The sequence below is a fragment of the Chiloscyllium plagiosum genome, unplaced genomic scaffold (assembly GCF_037043375.1).
Source record: "Chiloscyllium plagiosum isolate Xiang-an unplaced genomic scaffold, Cpla_swu_hap1 HiC_scaffold_30, whole genome shotgun sequence".
In the NCBI taxonomy this organism is placed as follows: domain Eukaryota; kingdom Metazoa; phylum Chordata; class Chondrichthyes; order Orectolobiformes; family Hemiscylliidae; genus Chiloscyllium; species Chiloscyllium plagiosum.
The window spans coordinates 18459009-18468831 of record NW_028270168.1 but is presented as its reverse complement, the minus strand read 5'-3'; positions in this window follow the sequence as shown (position 1 = coordinate 18468831).

The window sequence follows — 9823 nt, the reverse complement described above, 5'->3', positions numbered from 1 at the left end:
AACCCAGTAGCATTTCACAGGCACCTTGCAACTAGGTTAGATACTGTACACATTTTGCCACTTTCGCTTATTATTGAAAAACAGTGGTCAAACATTTCGTTATCTTTACATCCGGGGCACCCGGCCCTTCCCCTTTCTTTTCCTCCCCTTCTCTCTATCCTTTTGTCTCCCCCTTTCTCGTTCTCCCCACTATTTCCTCCCACTTTATCTCTCCAGGCGACACTTTCCCGCCCTTCCTCTATTTCTTCCCGTCTTTCCCCACCCCCATTTTTTACTCTCACTTACTCTCATTCCGCTCCTCGCATTCCCTCCCCCTCCTCTTCCCCCCTTCCTCGCCCCCCCCTTTCTCCTCCCCTTCCTCCTTTCTCCCCTCTCCCTCCCCTCCACCCCTCCCCTCTCTCCCCATCCCCTCCCCCTTCCCTCTCCCCCCTCCCTCCTACCCTCCCCTCCTCCCTCTCCCCCCTCCTCTCCACCCTTCCCTCCTCCCCCTCCCCTCCTCCCCTCTCCCCCACCTCTCTTCCCCCTCCCCCACCTCTCTCCCCCCTCCCCGCCTCTCTCCCCCTCCCCACTCCCCCGTCCCCTCTTCCCCCTCCCCTCCCCTCCTCTCCCATCTCCCCCCCCTCCATCTCCCCCCTCCCTCTCCCCATCTCCCCCCTCCCTCTCCCCATCTCCCCTCTCCTCCCTCTCCCCATCTCCCCTCCCCTCTCCCCCTCCCCATCTCCCCCCCTCCCCATCTCCCCCCTCCCCCTCCCTCTCCCCATCTCCCCCTCCCCTCTCCCCCTCCCTCTCCCCATCCCTCTCCCCCTCTCCTCTCCCCCTTCCCTCCTCCCCCTCCCCTCCTCTCTCTGCCCCTCTCCCCTCCACCCTTTCCCCATCCCCTCCTCCCCTTCCCCTCTCCACTCCTCCCCCCGCCCCTCTCCCCTTCCACTCTCCCCTCTCCCCCTGTCCCCTCTCCCTCCCCCCTCCACCTCCCCTTCCCCTTCCTCCCCTCTTCACCCCTCCCGACTCCCCCAACACCCCCTCCCCCTCCCCTCCCCTCTCCCCTCTCCCCACCTACCCCCGCCCCCTCCCCTCTCCCCCGCCACCTCCCCTCTCCCCCTCCCCATTCCCTCTACCCCCTCTCCCTCTCTCCCGCTCCCCTCTCTCCCCCCTCCCCCCTTCCCCGTCTCCCCAACCCCTGTCTCCCCCTCCCCCCATCTCCCCTCCCCCCATCTCCCCTCCCCCCATCTCCCCGTCTCCCCCTTCCCCCGTCTCCCCCTCCCCGTCTCCCCCTTCCCCCGTCTCCCCCTCCCCATCTCCCCCTTCCCCGTCTCCCCTTTCCCTCGTCTCCCCCTCCCACCCACGTCTCTCCATCCCCCGCCACGTCTCCCCCTCTCCCGCCACGTCTCCCCCTCTCCCGTCACGTCTCCCCCTCTCCCGTCTCCCCCTCCCCCCGTCTCCCCCTCCCCCCGTCTCCCCCTCCCCCGTCTCCCCCCCCGTCTCCCCCTCCCCGTCTCTCCCTCCCCCTCCCCGTCTACCCATCTCCCTCCCATCTCTGCTCCGCCCTCCCCTCTCCCCCTCCCCTCCCCCTCACCTCTCCACCCCTCCCCTTCCCCTCCCCCTGCCACCAGCTCCCCCTCCCCTTCCCCCCTCACCCCCCCATCTCCCCTCCCCCCCCCATCTCCCCTCCCCCCATCTCCCCTCCCCCCACTCCCCTTCCCCTCTCTCCCCCTTCCCCTCCCCCCTCCACCTCCCCTTCCCCTTCCTCCCCTCTTCACCCCTCCCGACTCCCCCATCACCCCCCTCCCCCTCCCCTCCCCTCTCCCCACCTACCCCCGCCCCCTCCCCTCTCCCCCGCCGCCTCCCCTCTCCCCCTCCTCCCTCCCCATTCCCTCTACCCCCTCTCCCTCTCCTCCCTCTCCCCCGCACCCCCCCTTCCCCCGTCTCCCCCTCCCCCCGTCTCCCCCTCCCCCCATCTCCCCGTCTCCCCCTTCCCCCGTCTCCACCTCCCCCGTCTCCCCCTCCCCATCTCCCCCTTCCCCCGTCTCCCCTTTCCCTCGTCTCCCCCTTCCCCCGTCTCCCCTTTCACTCGTCTCCCCCTCCCCCCCACGTCTCCCCCTCACCCACCACGTCTCCCCCTCCCCCGCCACATCTCCCCCTCTCCCGTCTCCCCCTCCCCCCGTCTCCCCCTCCCCCCATCTCCCCCTCCCCGTCTCCCCCCCCGTCTCCCCCTCCCGGTCTACCCATCTCCGCTCTGCCCTCCCCTCCCCTCCCCCCTCACCTCTCCACCCCTCCCCTCCCCTCCCCCTGCCTCCCCTTCCCCCCTCTCCCCCCATCTCCCCTCCCCTCTCCCCCCTCCCGTTCCCCTCTCCCCTACCCCTTCCCCTCTCCCCCTCCATCCCTCTAACTATCCCCCTCCCCCTCTACCCCTCCCCTATCCCCCCTCCCCCTCTCTCCCCGCCTCCCCCTCCACCCTCTCCCCCCGCCCTCTCTCCCTTCTCCCCTCTCACTCTTGCCCCCTCCCCTCCATTCTACCCGCGCCCCCTCCACCCCATCCGCCCTCCACCCCTTCCCCTTCCCCCCACTCCCCTTCCCCCTCTTCCATATCCCCCTCTCCCTTATCCCCCCTCACCCCTTCTGCCCCTCCCCTTCCCCCTCTCCCCTTCCCCCCTCCCCCTCCCCTTCCATTCCCCCCCTCTCCCCCCACCCCTCCCCTCTCCACCTCCTCCCTCTCCCCCCTCCATCCTCCCCTATCCCCCGTCTCCCCCTCTCCCCGCCTCCCCATCCACCCCATCTCCCACCTCCCCCTCCACCCTCTTCCCCCTCCCCCCACCCCTCCCCTCTGCTCCCCCCCCTCCACCCTCCTCCGTCTCCTCCCTTCCCCCCTCCCCCCTCCCTCTTCTTCCCCTCCCCTCTTCCCCTTCCCCTCACTCTTCCTCCCCTCCCCCGTTCCCCCCTCCCCATCTCCACCTCCCCATCTCTCCCCTCCCCCTCCCTCTCCCCATCTCCCCCTCCCCTCTCCCTCTCCCTCTCGCCATCCCTCTCTCCCTCTCCTCTCCCCCTTCCCTCCTCCCCCTCCCCTCCTCCCTCTGCCCCTCCTCCCTCTGCCCCTCTCCTCTCCACCCTTCCCCATTCCCTCCTCCCCCTACCCCATTCCCCTCTCCCCTCCTCCCCCCCGCCCCTCTCCCCTTCCCCTCTCCCCGTCCCCTCTCCCTCCCCCCCCTCCACCTCCCCTTTCTCCCCTCTTCACACCTCCCGACTCCCCCATCACCCCCCCCTCCCCTCTCCCCACCTACCCCCGCCCCCTCCCTTCTCCCCTGCCACCTCCCTTCTCCCCCTGCTCCCTCCCGTTTCCCTCTACCCCCTCTCCCTCTCTCCCCCTCTCCCGCTCCCCCCTCCCCCCACTCCCCGTCTCCCCCTTCCCCCGTCTCCTCCTCCCCCATCTCCCCCTTCCCCCGTCTCCCCTTCCCCCCGTCTCCCCCTCTTCCCACGTCTCCCCCTCTTCCCACGTCTCCCCCTCCCCCCCACGTCTCCCCCTCTCCCGTCTCCCCCTCCCCCCGTCTCCCCCTCCCCCGTCTCCCCCTCCCCCGTCTCCCCCTCCCCCCGTCTCTCCCTCCCCCTCCCCCATCTACCCACCCCCCTCCCATCTCCGTTTCGCCCTCCACTCTCCCCCTCCCCCCTCCCCTCCCCCTGCCACCCGCTCCCCCTCCCCTTCCCTTCCCCCCTATCCCCCCATCTCCCCTTCCCCCATCCCCCATCTCCCCTCCCCTCTCCCCCTCCTGTTCCCCTCTCTCCCCCATACCCCTTCCCCTCTCCCCCCTCCATCCCTCTACCAATCCCCCTCCCCCCCTACCCCTCTACCAATCCCCCTACCCCTCCCCCATCCCCCCTCCCCCTCTCTCCCCGCCTCCCCCTCTCTCCCCGCCTCCCCCTCTCTCCCCGCCTCCCCCTCTCTCCCCGCCTCCACCCTCTTCCCCCTCCCCTCTCTCCCCTCCTCCCCTCTCACTCTTGCCCCCTCCGCTCCACTCCCCCCTCCACCCGCTCCCCCTCCACACCCCACCCCTTCCCCCTACTCCCCTTCCCCCCACTCCTCTTCCCCCTATCCCCCCTCACCCCTTCCCCCCTGTCCCCTTCCCCCCTCTCCCCCACCCCTCCCCTCCCATTCCCCCCCTCTCCCCCACCCCTCCCCCTCTCCACCTCCTCCCTCTCCCCCCTCCATCCCTCCCCCTATCCCCACCTCCCCATCCACCCCACCTCCCCGCCCCCCCCTCCACCCTCTTCCCCCTCTACCCTCTTCCCCCACCCCCTCCCCTCTGCTCCCCCTCTGCCCCCCTCCACCCTCCTCCGTCTCCCCCTCCCCCTCCCCCTCCCTCTTCCTCCCCTCCCCCTCCCTCTTCCTCCCCTCCCCTCTCCCCCCCTTCCCCCTCTTCCTATCTCCCCTTCCCCTTTCTCCCTGCTCCCCTCTTCCCTCACCCCTCTCCACCTCCTCCCTCTCCCCCCCACCCCTACCCCTATCCCTCCTGCCCCCCCTCTCCCGCCTCCCTCCCCACCCCCTCTCCCCGCCTTCCCCTCCACTCCCTCTCCCCGCCTCCCCCTCCACCCTGTTCACCCCCTCCCCCGCTTCCCCTCTCCCCCGTCCCCCCCTCCCCATCTCCCCCGTCCCCCTCCCCATCTCCCCCGTCCCCCTCCCCATCTCCCCCGTCCCCCTCCCCATCTCCACTGTCCCCCTCCCCATCTCCCCTTCCCCTCCCCATCTCCCCTTCCCCATCTCCCCTCTCCCCATCTCCCGCTCCCACTTCCCCTCCCCCTTCCCATCTCCCCCCTCTTCTCCACCTTCCCCTCCCCCTCCTCTCTTCTCTCCCTTCCCACCCTTCCTTTCCTTCCCCACCATCTCCCCTCCCCTCTCCCCTCCCCTCCCCTCCCCTTTCCCTGCCCCCTCCCCTCCCCTTTCCCTCCCTCCTCCCCTCTCCTCCCCTCTCCCTCCCTCCTCTCCTCCCTCCCCTCTCCCGTCCCCTCTCCCTCCCCTCTCCCGTCCCCTCTCCCTCTCCCCCCTCCCCTCCCTCCCCCCCCTCCCCTCCCTCCTGTCCCCTCCCCTCCCCCTCTTCCCTCCCCTCTCCTCTCCCTCTCCCCCCTCTCCTCTCCCCTCCCCTCTCCCCCCTCCCCTCCCCTCTCCCCCCTCCCCCCCTCCCCTCCCCCCTCCCCCCCCTCCCCTCCCCTCTCCCCCCCTCCCCTCCCCTCCTCTTCCCCCTCCCGCCTCTCCCTCCCCCCTCTCCCGCCCACTCCCGCCTCTCCCTCCCCCCTCTCCCGCCCACTCCCGCCTCTCCCTCCCCCCCCTTCCCTCCCCCCTCTCTCCCCTCCCTCCCCCCTCCCTCTCCCTCCTCTCCTCCCTCCCCTCTCCCTCCCCTCTCCCGTCCCCTCTCCCTCTCCCCCCTCCCCTCCCTCCCCCCCCTCCCCTCCCTCACCTCCCCTCTCCCCCTCCCTCCCCCCCCCTCTCCCCCTCCCTCCCCCCCCTCTCCCCCTCCCTCCCCCCCGTCCCTCCCCTCTCCCCCCTCCCTCCCCTCTCCCCCCTCCCTCCCTCCCCTCTCCCCCCCTCCCTCCCCCCCTCCCCCCCTCCCTCCCCCCCTCCCTCCCTCTCCTCCGCCCCTCCCTCCCTCCCCTCCCTCCCCTCTCCCCTCTCCCCTCTCCCCCCCTCCCTCTCTCCCCTCTCCCCCCTCCCTCTCTCCCCTCTCCCCCCCCCTCCCTCCCCTCTCCCCCCTCCCTCCCCTCTCCCCCCCCCCCTCCCCTCTCCCCACTCCCCACCTCCCTCCACTCTCCCCACTCCCCCTCTCCCTCCCCTCTCCCCACTCCCCCCTCCCTCCCTCCCTCCCCTCTCCCCCCCCTCCCTCCCCTCTCCCCCCCTCCCCTCTCCCCCCCCTCCCCTCTCCCCCCCCTCCCCTCTCCCCCCCTTCCCTCTCCCCCCCCTCCCTCCCCTCTCCCTCCCTCCCCTCTCCCCCCCTCACTCCCCTCTCCCCCCTCCCTCCCCTCTCCCCCTCCCTCCCTCCCCTCTCCCCCCTCCCTCCCTCCCCTCTCCCCCCTCCCCTCTCCCCCCCTCCATCCCCTCTCCCCCCTCCCTCCATCCCCTCTCCCCCCCACCCTCCTCTCCCCCCCTCCCTCCCCTCTCACCCCCCCTCCCTCCCCTCCCCTCACCCCTCTCCCCCCTCCCCCCCACCCCTCTCTCCCCTCCCCCACCCCTCTCCCCCCTCCCTCCCTCCCCTTTCCACCCCTCCCCTCTCTCCCCCTCCCTCCCTCCCCTTTCTCCCCCTCCCCCCCTCCCCTCTCCCCCCCTCTCCCCTCCTCTCCCCTCTCCCCCCCTCCCCTCTCCCCCTCCCCCCTCCCCTCTCCCCCCCTCCCCTCTCCCCCCCTCTCCCCTCCTCTCCCCTCTCCCCCCCTCCCTCCTTCCCCTCCCCCCCTCCCCCCTCCCCTCTCCCCCCTCCCCTCCTCCCCCCCTCCTCCCCCCTCCCGCCTCCCCTCTCCCCCCTCCCCTCTCCCTCCCCTCTCCCCCCACCCCTCTCCTCCCCCTCCCTTCCCTCCCCTCCCCCCTCCCTCCATCCCCCCTCCCTCCCCCCCTCTCCCCTCCCTCCCCCCTCCCTCCCCTCCCTCCCCCCTCCCTCTCTCTCCTCTCCTCCCTCCCCTCTCTCCCTCCTCTCCTCCCTCCCCTCTCCCGTCCCCTCTCCCTCTCCCCCCTCCCCTCCCTCCTGTCCCCTCCCCCTCTTCCCTCCCCTCTCCTCTCCCCTCCCCCCTCCCCTCTCCCCCCTCCCCTCCCCTCTCCCCCCTCCCCCCCTCCCCTCTCCCCCCTCCCCTCCCCTCTCCCCCCCTCCCCCCTCCCCTCCCCTCTCCCCCCTCCCCTCCCCTCTCCCCTCTCCTCTCCCCCCTCTCCCCCCTCCCCTCCCCCCTCTTCCCCCCTCCTCTCCCCTCTCCCCCCTCCTCTCCCCTCTCCCCCCCTTCCCCCCCCCTCCTCTCCCCCTCTCCCGTCCCCTCTCCCTCCCCCCCTCCTTCCCCCCTCCCTCCCGCCTCTCCCTCCCCCCTCCCTCCACCCCTCCCCCCTCCCTCCCTCCATCCCCCCCCACCCCCCCTCCCTCCCTCCCTCCCCCCCCCTCCCCCCCTCTTCCCCCCCTCCCCCCCCTTCCCCCCCCTCCCTCCCTCCCCCTTCCCTCCCTCCCTCCCCCTTCCCTCCCCCTTCCCTCCCCCCCTCCCTCCCCCCTCCCTCCCCCTCCCCCCTCCCTCTCCCTCCCCCCTCCCTCTCCCTCCTGTCCTCCCTCCCCTCTCCCGTCCCCTCTCCCTCCCCCTCTCCTCCCTCCCCTCTCCCGTCCCCTCTCCCTCTCCCCCCTACCCTCCCTCCTGTCCCCTCCCCTCCCCCTCTTCCCTCCCCTCTCCCCCCTCTCCTCTCCCCTCCCCCCTGCTCCCCTCGCCTCCCCCCCTCACCCCCCCTCCCCTCCCCTCTCCCCCCCTCCCCTTCCCTTTCCCCCCTCTCCCCTCTCCCCCCCTCCCCTCCCCTCTCCCCCCCTCCCCTCCCCTCTCCCCCCTCTCCTCTCCCCCCTCTCCCCTCTCCTCTCCCCCCTCTCCCCTCTCCTCTCCCCCCTCTCCCCCCCTCCCCTCTCCCCCCCTCCCCTCGCCCCCCCCTCCCCTCTCCCCCCCTTCCCTCTCCCCCCCTCCCTCCCCTCTCCCTCCCCTCTCCCCCCCTCCCTCCCCTCTCCCCCCTCCCTCCCTCCCCTCTCCCCCTCCCTCCCTCCCCTCTCCCCCCTCCCTCCCTCCCCTCTCCCCCCTCCCCTCCCCTCCTCTCCCCTCTCCCCCCCTCCTCCCCTCTCCCCCCCCTCCTCTCCCCTCTCCCCCCCCTCTACCCCCCTTCCCCCCCTCCTCTCCCCTCCTCTCCCCTCCCCCCTCCTCTCCCCCCTCCTCTCCCCCCTCCCCCCTCCTCTCCCCTCCTCCCCCCTCCTCTCCCCTCCCCCCTCCCTTCCCTCCCCCCCTCCCCTCCCCTCCCTCCCCACTCCCCTCTCCCCCCCTCCCTCCCTCCCCCCTCCCTCCCCCCTCCCCCCTCCCTCCCCCTCCCCTCTCCCTCCCCTCCTCCCCCCTCCCTCCACCTCCCTCCCTCCCCCCTCCCTCCCCCCTCACTCCCCCCCTCCCTCCCCCCTCCCTCTCCCTCCCGCCTCTCCCTCCCCCCTCTCCCGCCCCCACCCGCCTCTCCCTCCCCCCCCTACCCTCCCCCCTCTACCCTCCCCCCTCTCTCCCCTCCCTCCCCCTCCCTCTCCCTCCTCTCCTCCCTCCCCTCTCCCGTCCCCTCTCCCTCTCCCCCCTCCCCTCCCTCCTGTCCCCTCCCCTCCCCCTCTTCCCTCCCCTCTCCTCTCCCCTCCCCCCTCCCCTCTCCCCCCTCTCCTCTCCCCCCTCCCCTCTCCCCCCTCCCCTCTCCCCTCCCCCCTCCCCCCTCTCCCCTCTCCCCCCTCCCCCCCTCCCCTCCCCTCTCCCCCCTCCCCTCCCCTCTCCCCCCTCCCCCCTCCCCTCCCCTCCCCTCTCCCCTCTCCCCCCTCCCCTCTCCCCTCTCCTCTCCCCCCTCTCCCCCCCTCCCCTCCCCCCTCTCCCCCCCTCCCCTCCCCCCTCTCCCCCCCTCTCCCCCCCTCCTCTCCCCTCTCCTCTCCCCTCTCCCCCCTTCTCCCCCCTCCTCTCCCCCCCTCCTCTCCCCTCTCCCCCCCTCCTCTCCCCTCTCCCCCCTCCTCTCCCCTCCTCTCCCCCTCCCCTCTCCCCCCTCCCCTCTCCCCCCTCCCCTCCCCTCCCCCTCCTCCCCTCCTCCCCTCCCTCCCCCCTCCCCCCCCTCCCCTCCCTCCCCCCTCCCCCCCTCCCCTCCCTCCCCCCCCCTCTCTCCCCCCGTCCCCCCCCCCTCTCTCCCCCCCTCCCCCCCTCCCACCCCTCTCCCCCCCCTCTCCCCCCCATCCCCCCTCCTCCTCCCCTCCCTACGCCCACTCCCCTCCCCCCTCCCTCCATCCCCCCTCCCTCCCCCTCCCTACCCTCCCCTCCCCTCCCTCCCCCCTCCTTCCCCCCCTCCCCCCCTCCCCCCTCCCCCCTCCCTCCCCCCCTCCCTCCCTCCCTCCCTCCCTCCCCACCCCCCCTCCCTCCCCCCCCTCCCTCCCTCCCCCCCCACCCCCCCTCCCTCCCCCCCTCCCCCCCCACCCCCCCTCCCTCCCCCCCTCCCTCTCTCCCTCCCCCCCTCCCCTCCCTCCCTCCCTCCCCCTTCCCTCCCTCCTTCCCTCCCTCCCTCCCCCTTCCCTCCCTCCCTCCCCTCCTTCCCTCCCCCCCTCCCCCTTCCCTCCCCCCTCCCCCCTCTCCCCCCTCCCTCCCCCCCTCCCTCTCCCTCCCCCTCCCTCCCTCCCTCCCTCTCCCTCCCCCTCCCTCCCTCCTGTCCTTCCCCTCTCCCCTCCCCTCTCCCTCCCCCTCTCCTCCCCCGTCCCCTCTCCCTCTCCCCCCTACCCTCCCTCCTGTCCCCTCCCCTCCCCCCCCTCTTCCCTCCCCTCTCCTCTCCCCTCCCCCCTGCTCCCCTCGCCTCACCCCCCCTCCCCTCTCCCCCCCTCCCCTTCCCTTTCCCCCCTCTCCCCCCCTCTCCCCCCTCTCCCCCCCTCCCCTCCCCTCTCCCCCCTCCCCTCTGCCCCCTCTCCCCTCTCCTCTCCCCCCTCTCCCCCCTCCCCTCCTCCCCTCTCCCCCCTCCCCTCCCCTCTCCCCCCCTCCCCTCTCCCCCCCTCCCCTCCCCTCTCCCCCCTCCCCTCCCCTCTCCCCCCCCTCCCCTCTCCCCCCCCTCCCCCTCCTCTCCCCTCTCCCCCCC